The sequence below is a fragment of the Falco cherrug genome, chromosome 1, assembly GCF_023634085.1.
Source record: "Falco cherrug isolate bFalChe1 chromosome 1, bFalChe1.pri, whole genome shotgun sequence".
Taxonomy (NCBI): domain Eukaryota; kingdom Metazoa; phylum Chordata; class Aves; order Falconiformes; family Falconidae; genus Falco; species Falco cherrug.
In genome coordinates, this window is record NC_073697.1 from 46,432,520 (window position 1) to 46,456,727 (window position 24,208).

The 24,208-nt window shown below is 43.4% G+C and overlaps 1 long non-coding RNA gene across 2 annotated transcripts in view; it reads right to left on the reverse strand.

Moving 5' to 3' along the window:
• Positions 1-531: 531 nt before the first annotated feature.
• Positions 532-24,208, reverse strand: part of LOC114017880 (uncharacterized) — a 59,115-nt gene continuing 35,438 nt past the window's right edge. The window contains exons 7-10 of one of the 2 annotated variants that reach the window (XR_008730376.1): positions 19,992-20,096; positions 18,900-19,049; positions 15,518-15,646; positions 532-12,614 (exon numbers count right to left, since the gene is read on the reverse strand). This is a non-coding gene — a long non-coding RNA (uncharacterized LOC114017880). Of the gene's footprint in view, positions 12,615-15,517; positions 15,647-18,665; positions 19,050-19,991; positions 20,097-24,208 lie in introns of those variants that run through there. The other variant, XR_008730377.1, reaches the window with a different exon arrangement.

Here is a 24,208-nt window from a genome sequence, read left to right on the forward strand (position 1 = left end):
TTCCAGGGAGCACACCCTCCTCAGAGAGTATCGTGGAAAAAAGAAATGTTTTTTAATACATGCTGTACCGAAGAACCAAGATGTGTCAAAAAACACATAGCATGTACCAATGCCTCTCTCTGAAGTGTCTGCCATTTGGAATATTGTCATTTAAATACTTTGCCTGTTTAGTCTGTTTTGAATGGCTTCATTATGGAACTGGTGGGAAATTCTCCAGAGAAACTGGAAAAAATATGTTTTGGGAAGTATTTCAGATTCAGGATTGTTAGAATGCCCTGTTTTAACCTTTTCAATGAAAGGAAAAATTAGTGCATATTGATACATGCATGTGTATTCTACAATAGGTATCTATAAAATATATAACAAATTGATAGAAATATATAATAAATTAATAGTAGCTTGACTCATAAATAAAATATTTAGAAATTATCCAAGTAGAAGATTTCTGGTGGTCTGCATTAAATGCTAAGGGAGGAATTCAAGCTAAAAAAAATTTTGGCAATTTGCATGGGATGGAAACCCAAGTCTTGCCCTCCTGTAATCTTACATATCCCAGATCAATGGCATCTTTAGTAAAGGAGACCCTAGTGCTGCCCATCATTGATCAACAGATGTGAGACCTTACGCCAGATGAGCCTTACACTATGGGGACGTGTAACTCATGACCGAGCTGGGTATGGGGAAGAAAGCTGCGCACATATGTAGGAGTCACAGTTCAGTTGTCAACTCATCTCTTATTGGGAAAGGTCATGGCTTCATTCAGGTATTTGCTAAATATAGGAAATGCTCAGGAACCTGAACGCTTTGATCTTGAAATACTTGTAGGCTTGGCACTGTGAAAGGATGAGGGAAACATTTAAAAAGGATTGAGGGAAACAGATGTTTGGCTTCTTCCATCCACTGCCACTAAATCAGTCACTGGCCCAAACTAGTATTTAGCACAGGTGATTTTCCACAAAACTAATCCTGCTTTCATTCAGGACATTCTTCTTCCAGTAAAAATCCATCTGCTTGCTTAGCTTTAGACACCAGCATAAATTTTAGTTCGTCCAAATGGGTCTTTCAAGGGGGTCTCTGCACCAAGGCTGAGAGAACCACATGCTGCTTAGTGAGAAATTGCAGAGCTGCTTGCAGCTTGAGCTGTCTGAGTCACCAGCTGATGAGAAGTTTGACTTTTTGCTTGATTTTTCCTGCTCTTTTTAAAGGAAACTTTAAAAAACAAATAAACCCTACAGGCAACCAAGCAAACTTTCTCATTTCATAGTCAACCCCCTCCCAGCCATGGTTAAATACACCACAAAATCCATTTTCTCATGGATTTTTTTTTTTCATTTATTTCCTGCTTGCCTCCTTTTGTTTTTCCACATGCATTAGTGTCGTTCTCTCCTCCTGCACACAGGCTGCGAGCACTTAGTTCATCTTCTCCAACATACACAGCAAAGGGCTACCAACTGTTACGTGCCCCAGCAGCTGTGTCTGCATCCCCTTTGCAAATAAGAAGCCACACTGAGATGGCTTTTGCTGAAGGAGGGTGATAGCAGTAGTTCTGGTTCATGAGGTTTCAGGGTAAGGGCATGGCTGGAACTTAAGCCAGCCAGGTCCTCCCCTTCCAACCCTAGCCCTAATTTAAAGCTGGAGCTCGCTGAGGCACCTCTGTCAGCCCAGGCTGAGTCCCCAGTTCACAGCTTTCAGCAGTCCCCCTGCAGCACAGTTTCCCAGCAGCTTTTCATCTCTTCTGGCTGGTAGTACTCATGAAACAGTAGACCCAGGTATGGACCAGTCAATAAACACAGACAATTGCTTAAAACTCTTAACTCCTTGCAACTGTCCAGACAATTATCTACTTACATATTTACATCATTCTTATTGACGTTATCTCTCATCAGCTCCCATGCATTAAGGGGCTTTAGCCTCTGCAAGTGCCTACCACAATAGAACAAAAAGTAATGTCAACATTTTTTCCTATTTTTCTTATACGTAAATGCCAGGTTCTTGTGATCATCAAAATAGGTTTTTATCTTGAAAAAGCTACAAAAAACATACTGTCAACAAAAGCAAGTTTGTACTGGAAAGTTTACAAGTTCAACAAAAATAATTCTGCTGCTGAACAAAATTGTGATTGCAAAAGAACTCAAAACATTTATACTGCCATGAGAGTAATTTAAGGATATTCAGCCTCTGCTAAACCTTTTACAGACAAAATGGTGTTTCACCCTGTCTATAATATCAACCTTTAAGTTGCAAAATCTAGTAAGGTACGAGCAGTAAAACCATATTATGAACACTAAAATTGCATTACAATACTTCAGCTTTACAAATAGGTAAGTAATTTCATAGAGACAGCCTTCTGTAACTTTTTTGAGTAATTTATCATTAAAAAATCATTGTAAGACTTAATTTAACATCAGCATATAGGGTAACTTTGTTTACACTGTGTAATCCAGTTCTCCATTAAGTGTTATGAACAACAGATAACATGTCACTACATGGCAGCAAATAAACAATGATAAAATCACCAGTCCTTTGTCTCATAATTTTGGGTTAACTCAGGCTTTGTGTAGCAAGGTACAGCAATTTTTGTAGTTTGGGGACCAACACAGAGTACAGACTTCTGCAAAGTTCATCAAAGCTTAGTTGGGATCAAAAACATGGGAGGATGTTTTGCTTCTCTCCAGTTCTGGGGAAACACTTGGTAGAGACTTAAGTGTCCCCTGAGATGAGAAAATATACTCAGTTCAGGGTACCACAGCTTTTCACATTCCCAATTATAAAAAGTTCACAGAAATCAATAAAATACCTATCTTTTGAAATAAATGGCTACATAAAAGTTGACATTGTGATGCATAACGTGAATTCACACACCCTTTCAGCTTTAGGTTTCCTTTGGGAAACTCTGTTATGTGATCACCAGCAAAATCAACTGATTTTTTTTTTCCTTTACCCGTAATACACCTATTACCCATGAAGGGTGATACGTGCTGTTCTGTTCATGGCCTTATGGACTGAAATTGGAGGTGAAAGTTGTTTTGGGCTAAAGGAGTATATGGCTGATGTATTGCTTCCATTTATTATTTGATCTCATTCTATTGTGTGTTCCCTTATGGCACACTCAATAGGTCTGTAATCATGGGGAACAAGATAGAAAGGGTAGGGCAAGAATTGTATTTCCTGCCTTGGCTGGTGCATAATTTTTATTAGAGCTTATTTTGAATCACAACTTTAAGATAAGGATCCGGCATGAAGGATTAGAGATACGGAGTTCTGGGCTTAAACCTCCAGTTATTTTTTGTTCGTATGTAAGCAACATCAAGAGTTAATACACTGTCCACTCTTTTTATAGCTGAAATATTCGAGCTTTTGTTTTAAAAAAATGGGAAATGAGACAGTAGTACTTAAAAAAATTGTTTTTCCAGCTCCTTTGGTACAATAATTGTTTGATATAAACTTGCATGACACTGTGAGCTTCCTCTCTGTTAATAGCCCAAATGTTCTTTTTCCAGCAGGAGGAAAATGCCTGTGTCCAGGGTGAGATCACACCGGCTGCCCCAGCACGAGGAGCCCCACCACAGTGCCAAGGCAGGGCTCAGCAAGCACACCAGGCGCATGCGGAGTCTGGCAGGTACAGAGGATGGAGGGAGGGATATTTGCATGTGGAGGGGTCTTTTTTTAAAGGAAAAGCCAGGCACAGTGAGGCTTGTAAGGGAAAAGAGGACATGAAGCAGAAAATGAACTGCAGCAGTTTGCGTATGAGGGAGAACAGGGTGCATTTTGCTGGCCCAAAAGCCCTGAGTGCTTGAGATAAGACAGGAGAGTTTGCACCAAAGCCGCTGAGATGTGGGTGGAGGTTTCACGTAGATGAGGGCATGTAGGAGGGGTGATCTCCAGCTGAGAGCATGGCCAAGGACAGAGTCAGCACGAGGTTCAGGGACCAGCATCTTTGCCCCACTCCCAAGAAACACTGTTCCCCTTGCAGGGACGGACACCCCAGGATGTGGACACCCCACCTCTGGCCCTGGGCCTGGACAAGGCAGAGGGAAGCATGCCCTGGCAGCAGGTTCCCAGAGACCAGAGGGCCAGAGCCATGCTTTGATCAAGGTCTCTCTGATGACTTTTGGGAATTAAGCCTGAGGAAACGTAAGAAAACTTTCAGTACAGCCACATGGCTCTTGAAATAATAGAAACCACTTGAGAAGCTGCAGGTTAGGACAGGTCTGGAGATTTCAGAAGTTTTCAGTAAAATCTTCAACTGCTTCTTGAGGTAGCTTGTTGAAGTGGAGATCTTGCCAGGCTGTTACTCATAAAAAGAGTTGAAAGATCTCAGAAAAAGGTCTTGCCTAGAAAAGCAGGTTGCATAAACTCAAGTCATCCAACACCTTCACAGCTTCAGCTGCCTGATGCGGGGGGGGAGTCTGTGACAAGCTCCCAGCTGTACCCTTGACACACGTAACACTGTATATGTGCAAGAAACATGTATAATGGACCCAGACCCAAACAGACCTGGGACTCTTCAGGATCTTTGATCCAGGACTGCAATTGCAGATGGAAATGTGTCCTTTATGATGGGCCTCCACAAGCAGGCTCCTCCTCTGCTATCAAGGGGAAATTGGCATGGACCTTGCAGGCAAGGTCCTTTTCCCCACCTCAGATACTTCCTAGCAACCCTGCAGCAGGTCCATCTGCAAGACCAAGGTCCACAACCCTGAGCTTCTTCTGAGATTGGTCCCTCCAGCTGGGGTCTGCAGAGGCCCTCTTTGGCATGGCCAGCGCTCCCTGCCTCTGCCCAGGAGCAGGCACACAAGGAGTTATCATGTTCAGCAAATGCCCTGCAACACCCTGACTCGCCTTCAGTTAACCACTCCCTGGATTTCTCACTGTGGGTGTTATCCAAACCCACAGACATTTGATGTTCATATGCTGCGCCCCAGACCTTTTGCTCCAGTAGCCCTCGGTGGGCTTGTCTGAGCAGATGGGATGGGGTAGATATTTCAGCAGTAAACTGGAGGAAAGTGGTGAAGTTCTATGCCAGATGTGCAGTGGTTAATTTGGGATGGCAAGAAGCCCACAGTGGCCAGTTCCTGTGTCCTGTCCAAGAGGCGATGACATTCTCTGATTGCAAACATGATCCTACACACCTCAAAGACAATTTTAGTCACAGGCTAAATTGTATAAATCTGCTTTCATAAAAGATAAAATCTTCCCTTGTATTTTTTCCATTGCTCAATTAACCATTGTTTCGCTCAGCATGTTTTAATCATAAGTAAGTTCATTAATAGACGTGCTCTTTGGAGTCATAGGGGACTCTGTGATATGATGGCATTAATCCTTCTGAATAACATCATTAATATCATTTGCCCCTTCAAGGCACCCACTACGTCCCCCAGGCGATTATAAAACATTGTTTCATGGTACTCAATGAGCTTACCCAGCTAAAATGACTACAATGCATGTCTGCATAATATTGCTGTTAGTTGCATTGTATTTATTTACACTACTCGTCAGCCACTATTAGAACTTGTTTGTGAGCATTTGGGCCTTTTCCTGTAAAGCCACCAGCTCAGCTGGCTGCTCTCCACCCAGGTCTCAGGAGAGGTGTCCTATAGAAGGGTCATGAAGGAAGAAGGAGATAAAGATGAAGGGAGAAGAAGATAAACTGGGTGCTTTTTGATGATTCTCTTCCGAGTAACCAAGGAGTTGTTTTACAACTAAAGCCTGATCCTGTTAGAAGGATTCTAACTGAATTTTGCAGGTTTGGGGATGTTGCTGAACCTACAGCTGGTGTTGCTACCAGCCTCACTAAAATAAAATTCCCAGTTTCTGGGGGAACAGACACTTCTCCCCAGAACTGGGACAGGTGAAACTGCAGTATCTCCACACAGTGAGAGGCTGGGCCATGTCTATTGCAGATTCCCAGCACTGGACATATTTGCATACATATCTTTATAATCTCCCTACAGCCACTTACATCTTCCCATTCAATCTTCCAAAGAATTTGGGTTTACTTCTTATTCATCCTACTTCCTCATCAGTAAAACAGAGACACTGCTCTTCTCCCCTTTATAAAGCAAGCTGAAAACTATAGATAAAAATTCCTGTACGGAGGTGAGATATCTCAGTTTTTTTCACGAGTGTACTGGATAGCTCCTGTGTGCTCCGACCAGAGCAGCAAAGTTTGTGGTTTTTTTTTTTATTTATTCTGTCCATATTTGGGTGGGAAGAGGCACAGACAGTAGATGAAAGTAGTTCATATAATAACACTGGGTTTGGATGAAACTCAGCAGTACTCTGCTGTTTCACTTTAGCACTCCTGACATAGTAAGGCCTTGTCAAATTCAGTCCCAGGGGAGAAGACCAGGCAGATTCCAGTTTCAAGATGTGCCACATAGTTGCACTTTGCCATATTTGCTCACATTAAGGCATATATCTGTGGAGGAAGAAGGGAAGAATTTCCCCATTTCTAAGCTGTAAAATGTCCTTCAGCACCTCTTGAATATATCATTGCTGGTCACAGAGACCGGCAATTACATGACTACAGCCATTCTATCTGCAAGCACGACAATCTAAAATGTGGATCCAGCTCAAATTTAAGCAGAAGGAATGAATAATTTCTTCTTAAATTCCCACTTGTATCTCCAAAAAAACCTCAACCCAACCCTTTTTGCTAACTCTTTCACTTCCAGCTATGCGCAAAATCCTGAAGATATGGCCACAGCCTTATCCTACAGGGCTTTTGATCAGGGGTTTGACCTGTGCTCCCACAGGCAAGGTGTACTTTGAGGTTGCAAGTTACATGAAGAGAAGCGTTTTGCTAACAAGGAACTTTGGTGACCCTTGAGAACAAGGAGGAGTGGTCAGATGTCATCCACTACCTAATGACTGTTATCTGCAGCTTTGGTTGTGAGACCTATCTGATGGGGGAAATACAGGAGAGGAAGGGGAAGCTCCACTCAGGGATAGAAATGTTGGAAGTTACCTGGAGTCTGAGATCAGGGGAAGAGGCACTGATCAGGAACACCCTTTTACCTATTCCTGGCTCAGTCCGGTAGGAGCAGAGGACACAACCACCCTACCACACATGGACGCTTCTTCTCCTGGAGGCCAGTATCTGGATTTTAGCAGCAAGCGGACTCCTGGGAGCAGAGCATCCACATAGCCCCTGCACCTGGGAACCAGCGATGTCTCCAGGTGTTTCTGCTGCCTAATACAATTCTGTGGGATGAAGAGATGCAGCCACCTCACCGAGACCAGCCCAGCGTATGAAGTCAGGGTGTCCTAGTAAGCAAACATGAGTACACAGTGTCCTGGATGTTCCTCCCAGCTGTGTCACAAGATCCCTTCTGACATCAGGAAAACCTCTGTGCCACAAATGCCCCCTATAAAGAGGGAATAACATTTCCTTTCTCCCACGCCTGGACTGTCCGAGCTAGTCAACCATTTGGACAGGGATTTCATCTGGCTGCAGCTTTGCAGATAAGAGCGCACAGTGGGAGCCCTGCTCCCAGCCAGGGCCTCCAGGCATAACAATAATACAAATGATTAGCAGCGGTGAGCGGTCAGGGCAGGCAGCAGCCCGGCCTCTTGTCTGGCTCACATCAGGGCTCCTAAATATCTCTCCTAGTGATATTTACGGAGCAGCCAGAGCTGCGGATGCTGCTGACCCAACAAAAGGAGGGTGAGACAGGTTATCAACATGCCTCCTTGCTTCCACATGGGCATGCAAGTTTAGGAATATTGGAGAAATATGGGCATGCAAGTTTAGGAATATTGGAGAAATAATTCATCAGCTGCATCTCAGACACAGGCCAGAGCAAACTGCTGACTGCAGACCTGTTGCAGAGGAAGCTGCCTCCTTGCCCTCAAACAACGTAACTGGTTTAAACCTACTTTCAGTGCCATCATCCAAATGTTCCTGCCAAAGTTCCAATCTCTCCACATATCCCACTCCTCTGCCTGTTCCTGCCTCCCGCTCCCTCTCCCTCCATCTTCCTTCCCACAGCCGTGGGAACAGACTTCATCACTTGAGAAAAATGCCCTGCTCATACCCCCTGCTGTCGCTTAAAGCAGACAAAAAAATTAAAGTCTTTTGAGCAGAGACTCCTTGTCAGGACAAGAAATAATACTGACCTCAGCGAGGATGGCATGTACCGCCGGAGAGGTGGTTCAGGCTGTGTGTGCTGCAACCAGCTGTCTGCGCGACTACAATACAGTGTGGAGTATATGGAATATAATTTCCCTCTCCATTTACATTTAATACAATGGCTTTGGACCACTCATTATTAAAAATAAAAAAGAAGTCTAGGCACTTGGCTTTCACTAATGGCTTGTTACTCCTCTAACACTGTCTCTTCAGTGCAGAATGACAGAGTGATTTGTGTCTGTCCCAAAGACTCCCCTAGCCTTCTTCCCCACCCTGCCTGAAATTTTCTACTTTTTAAAAATAATAACACCTCTGTATAACAGTGGGAGGACTAAACTCACATGGGTGGTCTCTTATAATGAAGATAGAGTATCTGGGAACAATATTTTAATGTGTTTTTCTTCTAATTGAGTTTTTCCAGCGTTTGGGATAATTATTTCTACCAATTAGCCCAGTGGTATTGTTAGCTAGAGGCAACCAGTCCTTCTTCAGGCCTCTGACAGAGGTTTACAGTATGCACAATGGTGCATAGTCCAGTTTATGAGAAAAAAATTGCCCCTCTGCTCCCAAAACTATGGGAAAGGACTCCATTGTGAGACAAATATTTCCCATGGAAATTGTCCTGAAAAGTCTCATAAGGGTCCACATTTCAGATAAAAGCAAGTGGGTGGAGATTTTAAAATAAAGCTCAGGAAAGAGAGGGTTATGCCTGAAGGGAAGAGTGGCACAGGAGAGGGGAGGCAGCGGCCAGACTTGACGAGGCATGGGACAGCTTTGGTTCTTGTACCCCACAATGTCCCAGAGGGGATGTTAAGCCCCACTGTCAGACCAGCATTATCTCATGTTTGCATCTCATTTTTAACTATCTCAGGCCAGTTTCAACTGGCTTTTACAAAGATGAGCAAGTTTTATTATGGCTCCAGGTAGGAAAGGGTTTTTACTGAGATCACACCATAATAAATTGCCTGGTGACTGTTCTAGTAGAGTTTTAGTAACCTTAAAAGGTTAAAACAAAAAGAAAGATGAACTCCCAACTACAAAATCTTGAAGCAGTTTCTTAAAAAGAGAGGTCTGCCTCAGATTATAAAAAAGTCCCACTGTGATTTTCCACAAACTCCTACAGAGAGGCTTAAAATAGTGAATTGGGCAGTAGTCAACAGGGACAACCTGGATCAGACCTAATGTACATCCATGCAAGCCGTTTTTTAAGATGTGAGCCAGCATCAGATGCTTTAGAGAAAATTCATGCAGCTGTGGGATAATCTGCCTGCCAGGACAATTTCATCCTAAATCTTTATACTTAAACACTTAAACCCTGAAGAATGAGGTCTGATAGTATTTCCAAGTCTCTAGTTTTGTTAGCTTTAGAGTTATAGTTCTCTCTGCACTTGCTATCAATACAAAATGTCCAGCTCCTACTTGAACATTGCTAAATCCTTAGCTTCAAAGAGGCTTGGTTTCCACAGTCTATCTAGACTGTCAGTAAAGGTAAGGAGAAAGAAAAAACTTTGCAAGTGCTTTAGATACCAGAGCCAGCTCCAGGAGAATGTAACGCTGGGAAAGATAAAGAAGTGTAACTTCAAAAGGTCAGAGAGCAAATGTCTGAAACAGCTGAAGAAAAGCCATCTCTCACCCCAGAGATTTCAGGTAACTGTGAGAAGGAGAAAATAATTTTTAAGGATACCTGCTTCCGTCATGCAAAACCAGGTTTTCATTGGTAAATATGCTAACCCAAAGCTGTTTAATATCACTTTTGCAACAGATGTTGGCTACATTTGCACATAGGAACTCCAGGAAATGGTTGAGGTGGATGCGAAGAGTCGTGACTGTAGGTATTTGGAAATACTTCATAAACCTCTGTAGCTTTCCTGCAGGCAGTGGATTTCTGCCAGTTGCACAAGATGAAGACCTGGCCTACTCATTAAAGGTTTCAGATCTTCAAGACAAGAGGTAGGCATGTATTCAGAGCTGGGCTTGCTGACCTAAAAACCCAAGGAGAGAGTAGCAAAATGAAGCAGCACATCTGAAAATCCCCCATATAACTTTAGGTCATACCTCAGAGACTGACAATCACATTTAGTTCTTTCAAAGAAGAAATTGCTTATATTTCTAGATGGTATACTGGAAAGGGGATCTTAATTTTGCCTGTCTTTTTAGGAGGCAAAGAAGGGCACTGCTAATGAGACATGGGAGCCCTGCTTTTGCTTAAGGTGTGAGATCAGCCCTCAATGTCTGGGTAAAGCAGAAGCTGGTCTAAGGTAGTTAAAACTTAGTATCAGGGCATTAGATTTTTAGATCAAAATACATACAATCATTCATTTCTTATTCTGCACAGACATTTCTGGGCAAAAATGTGGAATAAGACCAAAAGAGACCACCCCAAGTGGGCCGTACCCCATCTAGTCCTATCCTCAACAGTATCAGTGCCCTAGGGAAGGAAAACGTGGCGCATATAGGTCAAGAATTTTCATGATGTATCCTCCCAAATTGCAGTCATCCAGGGATTTACCAAGCTGGAAGAGCATTGCATTTAACTGTTCATGGGCTCTTCCTCCTTGAAAATACCTTTTTGAACTTTTTTATCATTTTGGCCTCTACAACATCCCTAGGAATGATTTCCACAGTTTCACTGGGTGAAAAATTATTTCTTTGCTATAATTTATTTATAAACCTGATAGTTTGACCGGGTGCCCTTGACTTTTTGGGTTGTAATCACCTTCTCCACACTGCTCAGAATTTTATGTGTCTTCACTGCACTGCCTTCAGCCACCTCACTTCTGAGCTGAAGGATCACAGCTTATACATGAAAATTGCTCCGTTCTCTGTCCTTTCTGCCTTTCATTGTGCCAGTTCTCCTATATCTTTCTGAACGTAAGGATGACTAGGATTACACCTCATATCCAAAATAGAAAATCACCCTGCATTGTGTATATGTTCGCTCTTTTCCCCAGAAAAGTGCATTTAAAAACAAAGTATCACAAGACTTGCCAAGATCTCGGTAAAGCCTCATTGATTTTATTGTTTCTTCTCATGTGCTCTCCACACTAAACCAGTTTTGCAGGACTATATCCTTAGATCCTATAGACTTGGCTCTTTTTCCAATAAACTTCAAAGCAAAACCGTCATTTACTTTAGCAGGCCCTTTTGCTTTTGCACTTGAGCTGTATAATTGTTAGTCCAAAACATCCTGCCTCAATGATGCCAAGCACTTTAGAATTAAAACACACCAAAACTTGGAAAGTCACACGAGTCACCCCAGAAATCATTGGTATGCCATTTTCCACTTGATATGATTAATGTTGCAGTGAATATTTGTTGTGTCCCTGGATAATCCCCTACTTTGGTGGATGTGCATGCTCTTGTCTCAGGCTCTGGAGCAGGCATCAGAGCCGATTGCAACATGAGCTGAAGCTCCCGGGAAATTAGCTTTGTGGAGTCACTGCTGGAGCAGGATTAGCCAGGAAAGATATTGTACAGAGGCACAGATTTCACAACGTTTCTTTGCTCACCACAACTCATCACACTGGCTCCGGGTTAGTTCATTCACAGCCCACCTCATTTCTCCTTGCGTTGTTTCCTTCGGTTTCAGGGCGTGAAGTCTCATGCTGCATGTGTGACCCACAATCTTGCTGCCTCTTGCTGATGCACCTGCCCTTCCTCCCAGTCTGCATCCTGCTGGGAGTCATTCAGGTTGCTCTGGGTGGGTGACTACTTTGCAGTTGTGTTGGAAGGACCCAGCTGCCTCCCCAGGAGATGTTCCCAAACAGGGGACACAACAGTGTCATTTGCCAGAGGCCTTGCACCTGGGGTAGAGTGGCAAACATGATTCATACAATGAAAGGCTTGAATTGCCGACATGGCAGAAAGGATGGACTATGTTTGTCCTGGTTCCTTTTACATGCCCAGACCCAGGGACTGTAGGGTGAATCCTCAGAGATACTTAGAAGAACCTCACTATTCAGAATATTCATTAAGAATTCATGACTGGATATTTACCAACACATAGAGTTGCCATGTCCAACACACTTGGCAACTGGCAACCTTCAATTCATGCACGATCAGACCTGTTTAATCCATTAATCCTCACAACATGTTGAAGCAGCCGGGTTCTGTTGTCCTTATTTTGCAGAACGGACGAGCTCAGGCAGCAAAGTTGGGTGACTTGTCTTTTGCCACAGAGGGGATTTCTCCTTTACCTCTTCTTACCGGTGCCAAAGATCCCACCTTTTCTAAAATAACGGGCTGAACTGGGAGTCAGCTGAAGGAAGGGCCTCCTTTGGATAAGCCTGGGTTCAGGAAAAGGGGATTTAGATCACAGGCTGCCCTGGGATGCCTCTCACTGCACCTCTCACATGACAGTCAGTTCTCATGCTCACACCCTTGTTTCATGGCTTTCAGGCAGATTCAACTCTCTCCAAATAATTCCTGGATTAAAAATGTAGGCTTATGCTCATCCAGTGCTAAACACCTCCTGTTCCTGCTGCAGAAGGAATGAAGCACGGTCAGCTCAATAAACTACATAACAGCATTATACAAAAATAGGCCAGGTGTGATGAGAAACAGCATTTCCTGAAGCTAAACTGCATGTGCATGCTACAGAACACCTTCCTTTATAACATCCAGTGCTGCAGGAGCTTTTTTTTTTTTTTTTTTCCAAAGAAAACTTATATTTTCAGAAAATGATAGCTCAAGATTGATAACAAAGCATTAAACGTGGTTCATGGTAATAAGAAACCAATGGAAGTTTATGACCAATGAATTCACTTAACTCTGCCAAAGCAATAAATGCCCACTGGGGTTATAAAGTTGTTAAGCTGAGTTTGCAGTTTTAAAATGTCATCCAAAATCAACTGCCCCCACAATTAGACATGAGTTGTCAACAACTTAGTTAAATAGTAAGGCAAGAGGTTCACATCTGCTTGGGAGCAGAGTCAGGCTTGAGCTGTTTCCCTGGCTACTTGAGCTGAATTCACTGTTAACATTAACATGAATGTGGGTAGGAAAGCAAACAACTATGCTGGAAATGAAATCAAGTTCTCCTCCCACTGCCTGAAGCACATAAATCTTCTAAATTAATGGTGCCATAGAATAGATCTGATTGACTTCAGTGGGGGTCGGGGATGCACAAGGAATGTGGGGTCAAGCCCCATGTACCACTGACCTTTCTGAGGAGGTGTGTGGTGTTATTGCAGCCTCCACCAAATCTGCTGCTCAGCGCCCAGCTAATGTAGATAGTATCTGTCTACACACAGCACTGAGGACCCCTGCAGACCCTCTGCTTTGTTTTGTCTCTATGCAAGCAGCAGTGGGAGGGGAGCTGTGCTGTTAAGAAAGCCCAAAAGTATGTGAATCTCAGTTCCTGCCCTTGGTCTTTGGGGCCAGCGGTCACCAGGCATCAGTGTGGAGGTGGCTTCTGCCTGAGGTCAGCTCCATCCTGTCTTTCTTTCCAGGGGACAGAGTTAGAGATGCTGCACAGAAGGAGGAAGATGAGACATGTGAAATATGGCCCAGCAGAGGAGGAAGAGAGTATCTGGGGTACATCAACCCTAGGACAGAGGGTCACTACTAAGCATGGTTCACACCAGAGAGTGCCTAGTGTCCTAGGCACCTCTGTGATGCGCTAATGCCAATACTACATGGTTTTGGTCCAGCTCGGCAGGTACTTGGCATCCCAGTGTAGTGGTGGTGGTGTATTGCCCACTGCTAGTGAGGATGGACACTGCAATAGCCTGATGTCAACCAACTCCGACTTGTTTCTTCCAGTGGTGTCAACAGACGTCAGTATCTTAGCAAAGGGCAAACTTTAAAAATTAAAACTAATAAATAATTACAAGCAGAAAGCCTGAGAGAACTGACTGTCTTCTCACACCAGTTTTAAGCTGTTGACTCTTCAGGGATGTCAATGACATATTTTTTGGGCTTGCAACAACACCAGCAACTACACCAAGCGTTTTGCACCCACTGTCACTCATATTTGACAGCACTGTTGCTCCAGACAGAGGCCATGGGCCTGCTTCCTTCATGATTTGCCCTCCTATAGCTGAGCACAAGGCGACAGATGATCACGTTGCTGTTTTCAGATACACAAATACCCAGCTATGCAATTCAAACAGCAGTGGTACACCTGGACAGCAATAAATTAGTCTGGGAACAGAAACATAACAGAAACTTATTTAAAGCCATTCGGGACTACACTCTTCCTAAGCTAGTTTGGTTTGTCTCCTCAGCATTTCCACCAGTGTGCAAGCATATAACTCTGTCATGCAGGAGCTACCCATTTGGTAAACATGTTGAAGAGCATCATGAGGGCAGCCACTGTGTAAAGAAACATAGGAAGGGCTGAATTTGATGACTAAAACATAGTGTCATGTGACTATTTTTATCTATTTTTTAGCACCTTTGTCTATTTTTTCAAGACAAGACAAAGTCAGTGCCACAGAATAGCTCGCTTCACGCGGAGATTCGAAAGCAGGGGCCAGCAGATCTCCCAACAGCCTTTTTCCTTGCTCTCATCACCATGCTACATATGTAAAAAACAAGTGGCCATAAAACCATCACACTAACATTATTCAAAGCCCAGCCCTACCCTTGCACTGCTCTTTCCTCTGAAGCACATCCTGTCCTCCTGTGCGCAGTTATTTATTTTTCTTTATGCTGTCTTTTCTGGCAGGCTGTTCTACTTAACACCACCCGAGAGGAGAATTCCCAGCAGGACCTCTGTGCAGCAACACTGCTTTTAACCTACCATTATAATGACCATAATTTAATGCCATTGTATTTCCACACATCAACCCCACACACCCCCCCACCCCCCCGCAATGTTAAACATTAACCTTGGGCCCACTATTGACTGCTGAAGGCATCTGCTGCAATCATATAGGAAATATTGGGCATTGTTTGGCTCTTCAGGAGATGAAGGCGTACGGAGGTCCATGCTGTGTTGTTTCAGGGAAGAGCAGAAAAAGTCTGTGCAGAGCCAGTTTTAAAATCAGCCTTTAAATTGAGCTTTCATAACTTCTGCTTCCAAAGTTTGGTTCAGTAAAGCACTAAATCTTTTCCACAGCCCTAGGATTCAGAAGGCACTGAGGTTTCCTTCATGATCAACCTTGTTAGTTCCAAGGACCTATTCTTTTGGAGCCCTCATTGTGTTGCAAGAAGAAAGCAAAAATGAGTTCTTGGAAGTAAAGACCCTCCTTCTGTTCAGGTTTGAATAAAGGAAGGGTCACTGCCCCTGAAGGTTTGCCTCTCTCTTTTCCTTTTCTTAGACCACATAAATAGAAGAGTAACACTGGCCCATAAGCTGAATACATCAGGTTCTGAGAAGTACACCAAAGCTTTCTCAACACGTGAAACTCATATATGCTGTCACAGGGTATCACATACATGTTAATCTTATGCAGGATTGAATGTGTAGATTCTTGTCTTTCTGTGGCGTATCTCCTGTTCCATAATCCCCAAACAACACTCTGCCCTTGGAATGAAAATCTGAGAATGTTTTGAACTTCTTTAAAGCTGCAAATAGAAGGCTGGTGGTAGGATTAGTAGGTACAGATGGAAGAAGTACTAGGAAGCAGGAATCCTAAAACCCACCTCCTTTCCTTTGTCTCCAAAGGCCCTGACAGGTCTCCCTCTCCCTTGCTTCTTCTCAACCAAACACACCAGCAGAATCCCTACTACCAACTCATCCATGACTTTCAGACTTCTTTTACTTTTTCAGTGTTTTGAAACACTTACCATGTGTAAGAGCAAGATAAATCTGATTGAGCCATCCTTTTCTGCTCCTGATACTGCTACAGATAACATCCAGCAGCAGACTGGAAGCACCCCACAAGGCGGTCCTTCATGTGAATGCATCCAGCAGCCTGCACGTGGGGACACCTGCCCCTATTAATTGCATTTGGGAGCATCTAAAATTCCAGTGATGGTCTTGTTTGCAAGCACATAACAGACTCAAACAGCTTACAGTCAAAGCAGACAAAAATATCATTGTTCCCTGATGTAATATGGGATGCTAGTTATTCCACTTTTCTGACAGAGAGCAATACGGTTGTTGCATTTATCCAAAGCCATGTGAGAAGCTGTGATGAAGCCACTGGAAAAGCTTGGGTGCCCTTGATTCCTGTCCAGACCTACTTGAGACAAATATTTCTCAGGGATGGCATGGCACCAAAAGCTATACTGCACCCAGACCTGCACATGTTGAGATGTGTGGCTGCATTGCCTGCCTCTTAGAGACATCCACCCTCTTACAGACAAATGCAAGATCGGTTGGACAATATTTGCTCTCCAGCAAATCCAGCTGGCTGTTTCTTATCACCACACTGATCTCTAGGTATGTACAGTTTATTTTTTATTCAAATGCCTCTCCTGCTAAGTGTTTGGACTGACTCCTTTATATAACCCTAGGTCCACATATCTCTCTTCTTTGAGATTATATCTGCACCCCAAAGCTGCCTGTTTTATATAATCCTAGAAGGGTTTGGGTTGGAAGGTCCCTTCAAGATCATCTAGCTCCAACCCCCCTGCCATGGGCAGGGGCACCTTCCACCAGCCCAGGTTGCTCCAAGCCCCACCCAGCCTGGCCCTGAACACTGCCAGGGATGGGGCACCCACAGCTGCTCTGGGCAGCCTGGGCCAGTGTCTCACCACCCTCACAGTAAACAACTTCTTCCTAAGATCTAATATAAAACTATCCTCTTTCTGTTTAAAGCCATTCCTCCTTCTCCTATCGCTACATGCCCTTATAAAAAACCCCTCTCCAGCTTTCCTGTAGGCCCCTTTAGGTACTGGAAGGCTGCTACAAGGTCTCCCCAGAGCCTTCTCTTCTCCAGGCTGAACAACTCCAGCTCTCTCAGCCTGTCATCATAGGTGAGGTGCTCCAGCCCTCTGATAATCTTCATGGCCCTTCTCTGGACTCACTCCAACAGGTCCATGTCCTTCTTATGTGGGGGCCCCAGAGATGGACACAGTAGTGCAGGTGGGGTCTCACCAGAACAGAGTAGAGGGGGAGAATCACCTCCCTCAACCACTGGCCACACTTCTTCTGATGCAGCCTAGGACACAGCTGGCTTTCTGGGCTGCACACACACGTTGCTGGGTCATGTTGAGCTCCTCGTCCACGAACACCCCCAAGTCCTTCACAGAGCTATTGTCAATCCCTTCTCTGCCCAGCCTGTGCTTGTGCTTGGGATTGCCCCGACCCATGTGCAGGACCTTGCACTTGGCCTTGTTGAACTTCATGAGGTTTGCATGGGTCCACCTGTGAAGCTCATCAAGGTCCCTCTGGATGGCATCTTTCCCTCCAGCATGTTGACCACACCACGCAGCTTGATGTTGTCAGCAGGCTTGCTGAGGGTGCACTCAATCCCACTGTCCATGTTGCTGACAAAGATGTTAAACAGCACTGGTCCCAATATGGACCCTGAGGAATGCCACTCATCACTGGACTCTTTCCTTTGTAACCTCTGATGAATATGTTCATTTTAACTGTGTTCTCCCTTGTCTGTTATCTCCCGCTTCTGTTGTGCCTTGCCACTTTATATCACACTGAAGCACCTTTTTTTGTTTGTTTGTTTTTTGTTGGAGAAAACTGAAGCAAAAAGGCATTAAATAAGTTGGCCTTCTCTAGGTCATCTGTACCTCTCCTGTTACTCATTAGGTAATGGGCTTCTGCCTGCTGCTGTCTTTCTTTTACTTTACTGTATTTATAGCACCTTTTTCCTTGTTTTCTAACAATCCTCAGTGGCTGTAATTCATTTAGCACAGCAACCTTTCTGCCCTACATGCTTATTTTATTCCTTGATCTCATCCTTAGTAATGTGACCTCATTCTCCTTTTCTAATTTTTTCTTCTGGGACTCTCTTATCCTTATCCTACCCTCGGGCTATCTGCAGTGGGTAGAGGTGGATCTTCTACTGTGAGCAATGTAGCCTGGCTCAGGTGCTTACTGCCCATAAGGGGAGCTGCAGCTCCTCACCTCTGGCCATGCTGTGCAAACCCGCCAAGATGCAGGACCTCACTCAGATGGCAAGTCCCTATCAACCACACACCATTTAGGTTACCCCTAATCCTTCCAGCACCCACAGACAGGGCGTATGACCCATATCAGGGGTATGCCAGATGAAAACCTCTTATCTGCATCCCACGTCACTGGCACGCTGTGACAGCAATGGGCGGGAAATGGTGGGCCTCAATCCTATGCCACATTTCCACCAGCAAAGGGCAAGGGAGCATCCAGGGAGAGGGGAACAGGGCACTACAGAAATGTCTCTGCCCTCCATTAGTGACAGAAAGCCACGGTAATCTACTCCCAGTTTTCAAGTCAGCTGGAGACCTTAGTGTCAGCTACAGACTTGCTTGGTTTTCTTGTGCAGCAGGGATGAGCATTTGCCTGTGCAAATCCACTGTGGCAAAGATAAAAGGATGGAGGTCTGCCTTGCTCTTCTCCTCTTCCCTGCTGCACACGGGAACCAACGCTTCCCAAAGTCACCTCTGTGAAGTCTGCAGTGAATTAACACGACATTGGCAAAAGTAAAGCTGTAAAAAATGTTTATATTTTTAAAACATATATCTCCTTTGACAAAAACATGACGTAAAAAGCAAAAGCAATCACTGGCCCACAGCAAGGACAACTCAAACAGAAATACTGGAAGCTTTATATGTGTTCAGTCTGTCTCCCTGTGCATGCTGCAAAAGTGGGATGTCTGAGCAAGAGAGACTCACCCACGTTTGACTTCCCAAAGACATGAGGGGATTGCAACCTTACCTGTACCATGCATGATGATCAGCAATGCAGCTCCCATGCTAAAGCCCCTGCAGATCTCTGCCATACCCAGCAGCAGGCTGAAATGCGTCATGAGTGACAGTGGGCTCCAGCCATGCTGCACGTAGCCCTGCCAGAGGGCCCTAGAAACCACTGGTAATGGAAAAATAAATAAAAAAAAAATGCAGATAAATCACTGGTCACAGCCCCAGTCAGGTAGGACACCAAAGGCTTCCTCTGTCCTGTTTGGGCTTGGTGAAAACTAGAGTGATTCTGTTAAGACTTGACTTGGTTTCACCAGATAGCTTTCCTCCTAAGTACAAGATGTCAAATAATTTGCAAAATGCTTGCAATTGCATTGATACATGCTGGCTTTACTGGCCAAGCACATTTTTGGGGAAGTAGCTTAATCCCAGCATGTGCCTCCTCAAAATCTTTCCTCTCTGAGATTGCAAGGACTTGGCACTCAGAAGCTGAGGGAAGGGAAAGTTGTGCTTTCTGAACCAGCAACCCAGGGCATTTTACTTCAGTGCACCTGGAGACAAACAGCTCCAGAGAGCATTGCCTCTGTTGTTAGAGACACAGCTAATGCAGGGCTGAGAACAGAAATCAACAGCGCTCCTGGACCCCTCTTCCAAACTTCCTAGATGAAAATCTGCTTTAAAAATATTTTAAAGATGCATTTTTAACATCTATAGTGCTCACTCACATATATAAATATAACTACTGTGGTGTGCCAAAGCATCTTTTATAATATCACAGAAGCATTCTCCTGCTGACATGTCCCTAAATGATCTCAAACCCCTCTTTATCTAGGAAAGGTTGTTTGAATTGGTTTTTTGTGTCTTAATTCTTTAAATTCACATAAACTCCAAGGAGTTTCCCAAAGTCAGCCTAGAGCCTGGGTAGGAGATCAGCAGGGTTAGTTTAATTTTCAGCCCACAGCTGATCCAGGCCCTTGTCACTGCCTATCTCACCCTGTGTGACCCCGAGTCAACCAGCCTGGCCCCACCAGCTACCATATCAAGTTGTGTGAATGCAATCTAAATTCAGCAAGCAGCCCTAATTAATGCTCCTTATGTTTATTTGACTCACCGAAGATACACGTCGACCTAAGTAGTAAATCTCATCGTTGCATAGGAACTACAGGGATCAGTTCATTTCCAAAAGTGTCCTGGACAGAGCCCAAGATATCTAATACTGTGGGGAAAACACATATTGAGTGTCAAATTAAAGCAACAGCAGCTCTGCAACAAATGGCAACTTCCTCCTGGAAGAGTCAAAGACAGCTATAACTGCTGATGCTTTTAAATGTACTTTCAGAGTATTAATAGAGCTGATTTAAAATAGTTCCTCTCGCTCTGGTTCCTGCTTTAACTTGTACCCGACTGCTAAACATACTGTGGCTGTTCCTGCTAATATGCTTTCTGACAGATCACAGCCATGCACAGGTTTCCTTTCAGTATTTTCAATTTACTCTTTAATGGGAGACAAACATGTCTTATTTGCTGACTGCTTAATGAGTCTTAAAGAATTTCCAGGCATGCGATGGGATACTGCTTATTAGAGCTGCTTGCAAATCATTTCATTTGCTTAATTCTGTGTCCATAGGATATTCCCTGGTACCTAGAAGCTGCACTGGCTGGTGTGACCCTAATAGGTAAATCAGTATATTAGGTAAAAAAATAGAAACTTCAGTGGGAGCATTTCCATTTACACTTGAAAATCAGAAACCAACATACCAAACTGACAAGATGTACATATAAACAGCTCCATTATTTGTATAGTAGGACAGCTATTGTTGTCTGGCTTCCCATCATAAGCCTCCTTTAGAAATACATAATGCACCTGATCCTGGCAACTTCAGGTCTGTTTAATTTCATGCACCTAGGGTTTATTATTGACTGTTCAGCGGAAGTTTTTGTTTTGGTGACCATGCCAAGGAAAGATGCCTCTTTGTGGATTTGTATGTGCATTTTGGGATTAGATATTTTAATTTTTTTAGGATGACAGCTCCATCAGAAAACACTTCCAGATGCAGTCCTCCTAACATAAATATTTATAGCATCACCTGCCTTTCCACCTGCTCTCAGCCACTGGGCCAGAGATGGGAAGTGTGGACAAGGGGGAATGCAGTGGGGAAAGAAGTTGAGAAGGGAGCATCGGGCAAGGGTATTTGTGGCTTGAGAATGGCTGGGTGAAATAAGGGAGGGCAAGGGATAGACTCCCTTATATATTATACGTAATATGTATATATTATATACAATATAATTTTGGCTAGGGCATCAGCAGGTTTTCACTGAAAATCTATTGGTTTCCATCGTTATTCTTTCACAAAGGGGTTTGTGGAGTGCTGGGTTTCATGTGAGCTGCCAGTGTGGCTACAGATACTGCAAAGTGCCTTCGGCAACAAAAAGCCAGATACGGTGACTTTGATCAGAGTCAGATGGAGTTTGGGGGAATAAACCACACCAAAATAGGTGGTCATTGGAATAGAAACAGAAAGAGAAATTGTACATTGACCCTGAACTCATCTGACCGAAAAAAGGAATAAATCCCTCATTTTTTCAGCATAGAAACCTATGCAGTTTTCTAGAGACTAAGAGGCCTTAGATCTTACTGCTTTGTCTTTCCTACTGCTAGTAGGGCATTCAGCCTTAAGAAAATGATTAAGAATATGTTTTCTCAGGGTATTGCAGGCTTTTTACTATTCAATAACAAGGGGGAAAATGAATTAATATCATTCTGTTGGTTTCACAAACAGAGAAAGAGGACTTAAGGATTTTCCTCTCTTAGAAAAGTTTTATTTTGCAGGTCTTGACTGTACCAAAATTAGCTACATTTAGTGCAGAATAACCCCATTAGTATTCAGCATGTACTTGAAATATATAAGCACACCAGATGAAAACCAGCAGTATAAAATTAGTGCACCAAGAGAAAAAGGCAAGGATTGGATCTGACCCTCCTGGGCTGGCTGTTGGTGAGCCTGCAACATGTGTGTGCTTTCTGCTTTACTCCCAGTGCCCTTGATTTCTCAGGCTGTTTTGAAAGACAAAAAGAAGGTTGGTAATCATACACCGGCAGATGGTTCCTTGGTTAGTTACTCTTTATTTAGAGCGAAGCAACTGCGATTCATCAGCTTTTTCTTTTTTGTAATAGCTACATCACGATGAACTTTCAACTCTAAATCTATTTCTAAGAAGTATTGTGTGGCAAATGTATATTAATAAAACCTTGGACTGACTGGAAATTTCCTTTTTCAACATTCATATTCCATTCTTTGAGCTGTTTTCACCCAATTTTGTTTCACTTTTCAATTACAGCAGTCTAGAAAGTTTTCCAGTGAATGCCATATTAAATACATTGCTTTCATGCCTGCTATTAGAACTTAAATGTTTCTTTCTTTTGGATTTCCTTTCTTTACCTTAATTGCAAATTGGTAGCTAATTAGCTGCTTGTTTTTTATTTTGATTCTAAACATTTTTGATTTATCATTTTGGGGCAAATGCTATGCTTGTAGCACCTCCCTATGCGTATCAGAGTTAAGCTGTATCTATGAATAGTCCTTTTGAACAGTATTTTACAGAACTCTATGTGCACTTAAAGTTAAGAATGTCTCTAAATAACTTTGCTAGCTGGAAGCTTGAAACAAAAATTTGGCACAATTTGCTTAAAGTTGAGGAGTAGGTCTCTACAATAAATAGAGAAAACTTCTGTTACAGTCCAGCTCATGGCTAGGAGTTCATTTTCCTTTTGATCCTTTTGGGTTGATGTAGGAATTCACTGCACATCTTAGATCCAAGTGAATATCAATTCCTTCAGTATTCCCTAATTAAGGGAAAATCCTGTAAAAAAAACCCCAAACAATGATGACAGGCTCTTTGAGGGCTTCTTTTTCATGTTTCCTACCTGAGCAGACATCAGTACAGACCTGCACCAGAATTACTGAGTGCAAACAAACTTGCACATGAAGCACTGTCCAAGTTTCCTTTCACAGATATTGGTGAGACTTTCCCTGGTATTTTCTTTCCAGCAGCACAAACTCTAGATATCAGAACTACTCACTTTTTTCAGGTATTAAAGTAGGTTGAAGAAAAAAAATATTACTATCTTGACCTTTAAAAAATACATTTTAAAAAAACCCAACACTTTAGATTTGAAAAACAGAAGGAGACCATCTCTATACTTAGTTACTATAAAGAATTTAACGTAGCAGTGCTTATTCATTTTTAAAAATTCATCTGAATTTTGCAAGGGAAAATCTCAGGGTACTCATTTAATATCTTTAATTCTAAAAGAAACTGATCAAAACCTGCTCCAAATTATTTTATATTTGGACCTGACACTTCGGGTTAGTCCATTGCAAATCTGTAAAATTCAGATCTATCCCAAAACTGGTCCATAGCTGGAGGGATCAAAGCCAAATTCAATACCATTTCCAGGTCGCTCAGTGCTATGCAAGTTCAGCTTTTTGGAAATTCTTCACTTCTTCTCGAATTATTACCACTACCAAGTATCTGTTTCAAGGTACATTCTATCACAGGGAAAGTGAGAGGAAGAGTCCCTTTTTCACAGAGGTTTTATGGATATACCACATTGCTGGCCTTCTTGCCAAAGATGTGTATATTGATTTCCTATGAGGAATGGCATGCTGTTAGTAGATGGGATCACTGACATGAGCGACTCACTCCCTTGCAAACTGTTGTCTTCCTTGTCTCCCTTTTGCAAAAAGCTCTCCTCTTATTGATAAAACTCTGTAGGCAAATGGGCATTTCTTCTCTTGTTTTATCCTCAGTTCACCTGCCTGGACTTGAGCTTGCCCAAGTGCTGCTGAAAGGCATAGGATAACATCATCACATTTTTGCATGGAGAAAGAAGATGCCATGAGGACATACAATGGAAGGTCCCTTAGCCAAAGCTATCCAAAGGTCTGGACCAACTATTTAAAGGATTTATTTTATCTACATTCTCCTTGCAGGACAGCTGAAGGTAACTGGGACTGTTGACATTCTCAAACTCCCTGCTGTGAGAAATGGGCACATCCCCAGTGCTCAGCTCAGCCAACTTGCCCTGCAGGCACCTCCGTCCCTGCCCCTGACTCCATGGATCCTCCGGCTGCCCTCATCCTCCTCCTCTTCCCCTCTTTGGCACTGCTCTGAAACCCCCACGGGTCATACAGTGGGCAATGAGATTAAGACCAGGATTTGTAAAGATGATGCCTTTTCAGACAGCTTAATAGGCCAGATGCTCAGCTGAGGATCAGGCCATCTGTCCACTCAAGCCCCACCTGTACCAAACAGGTTATTGCTAGC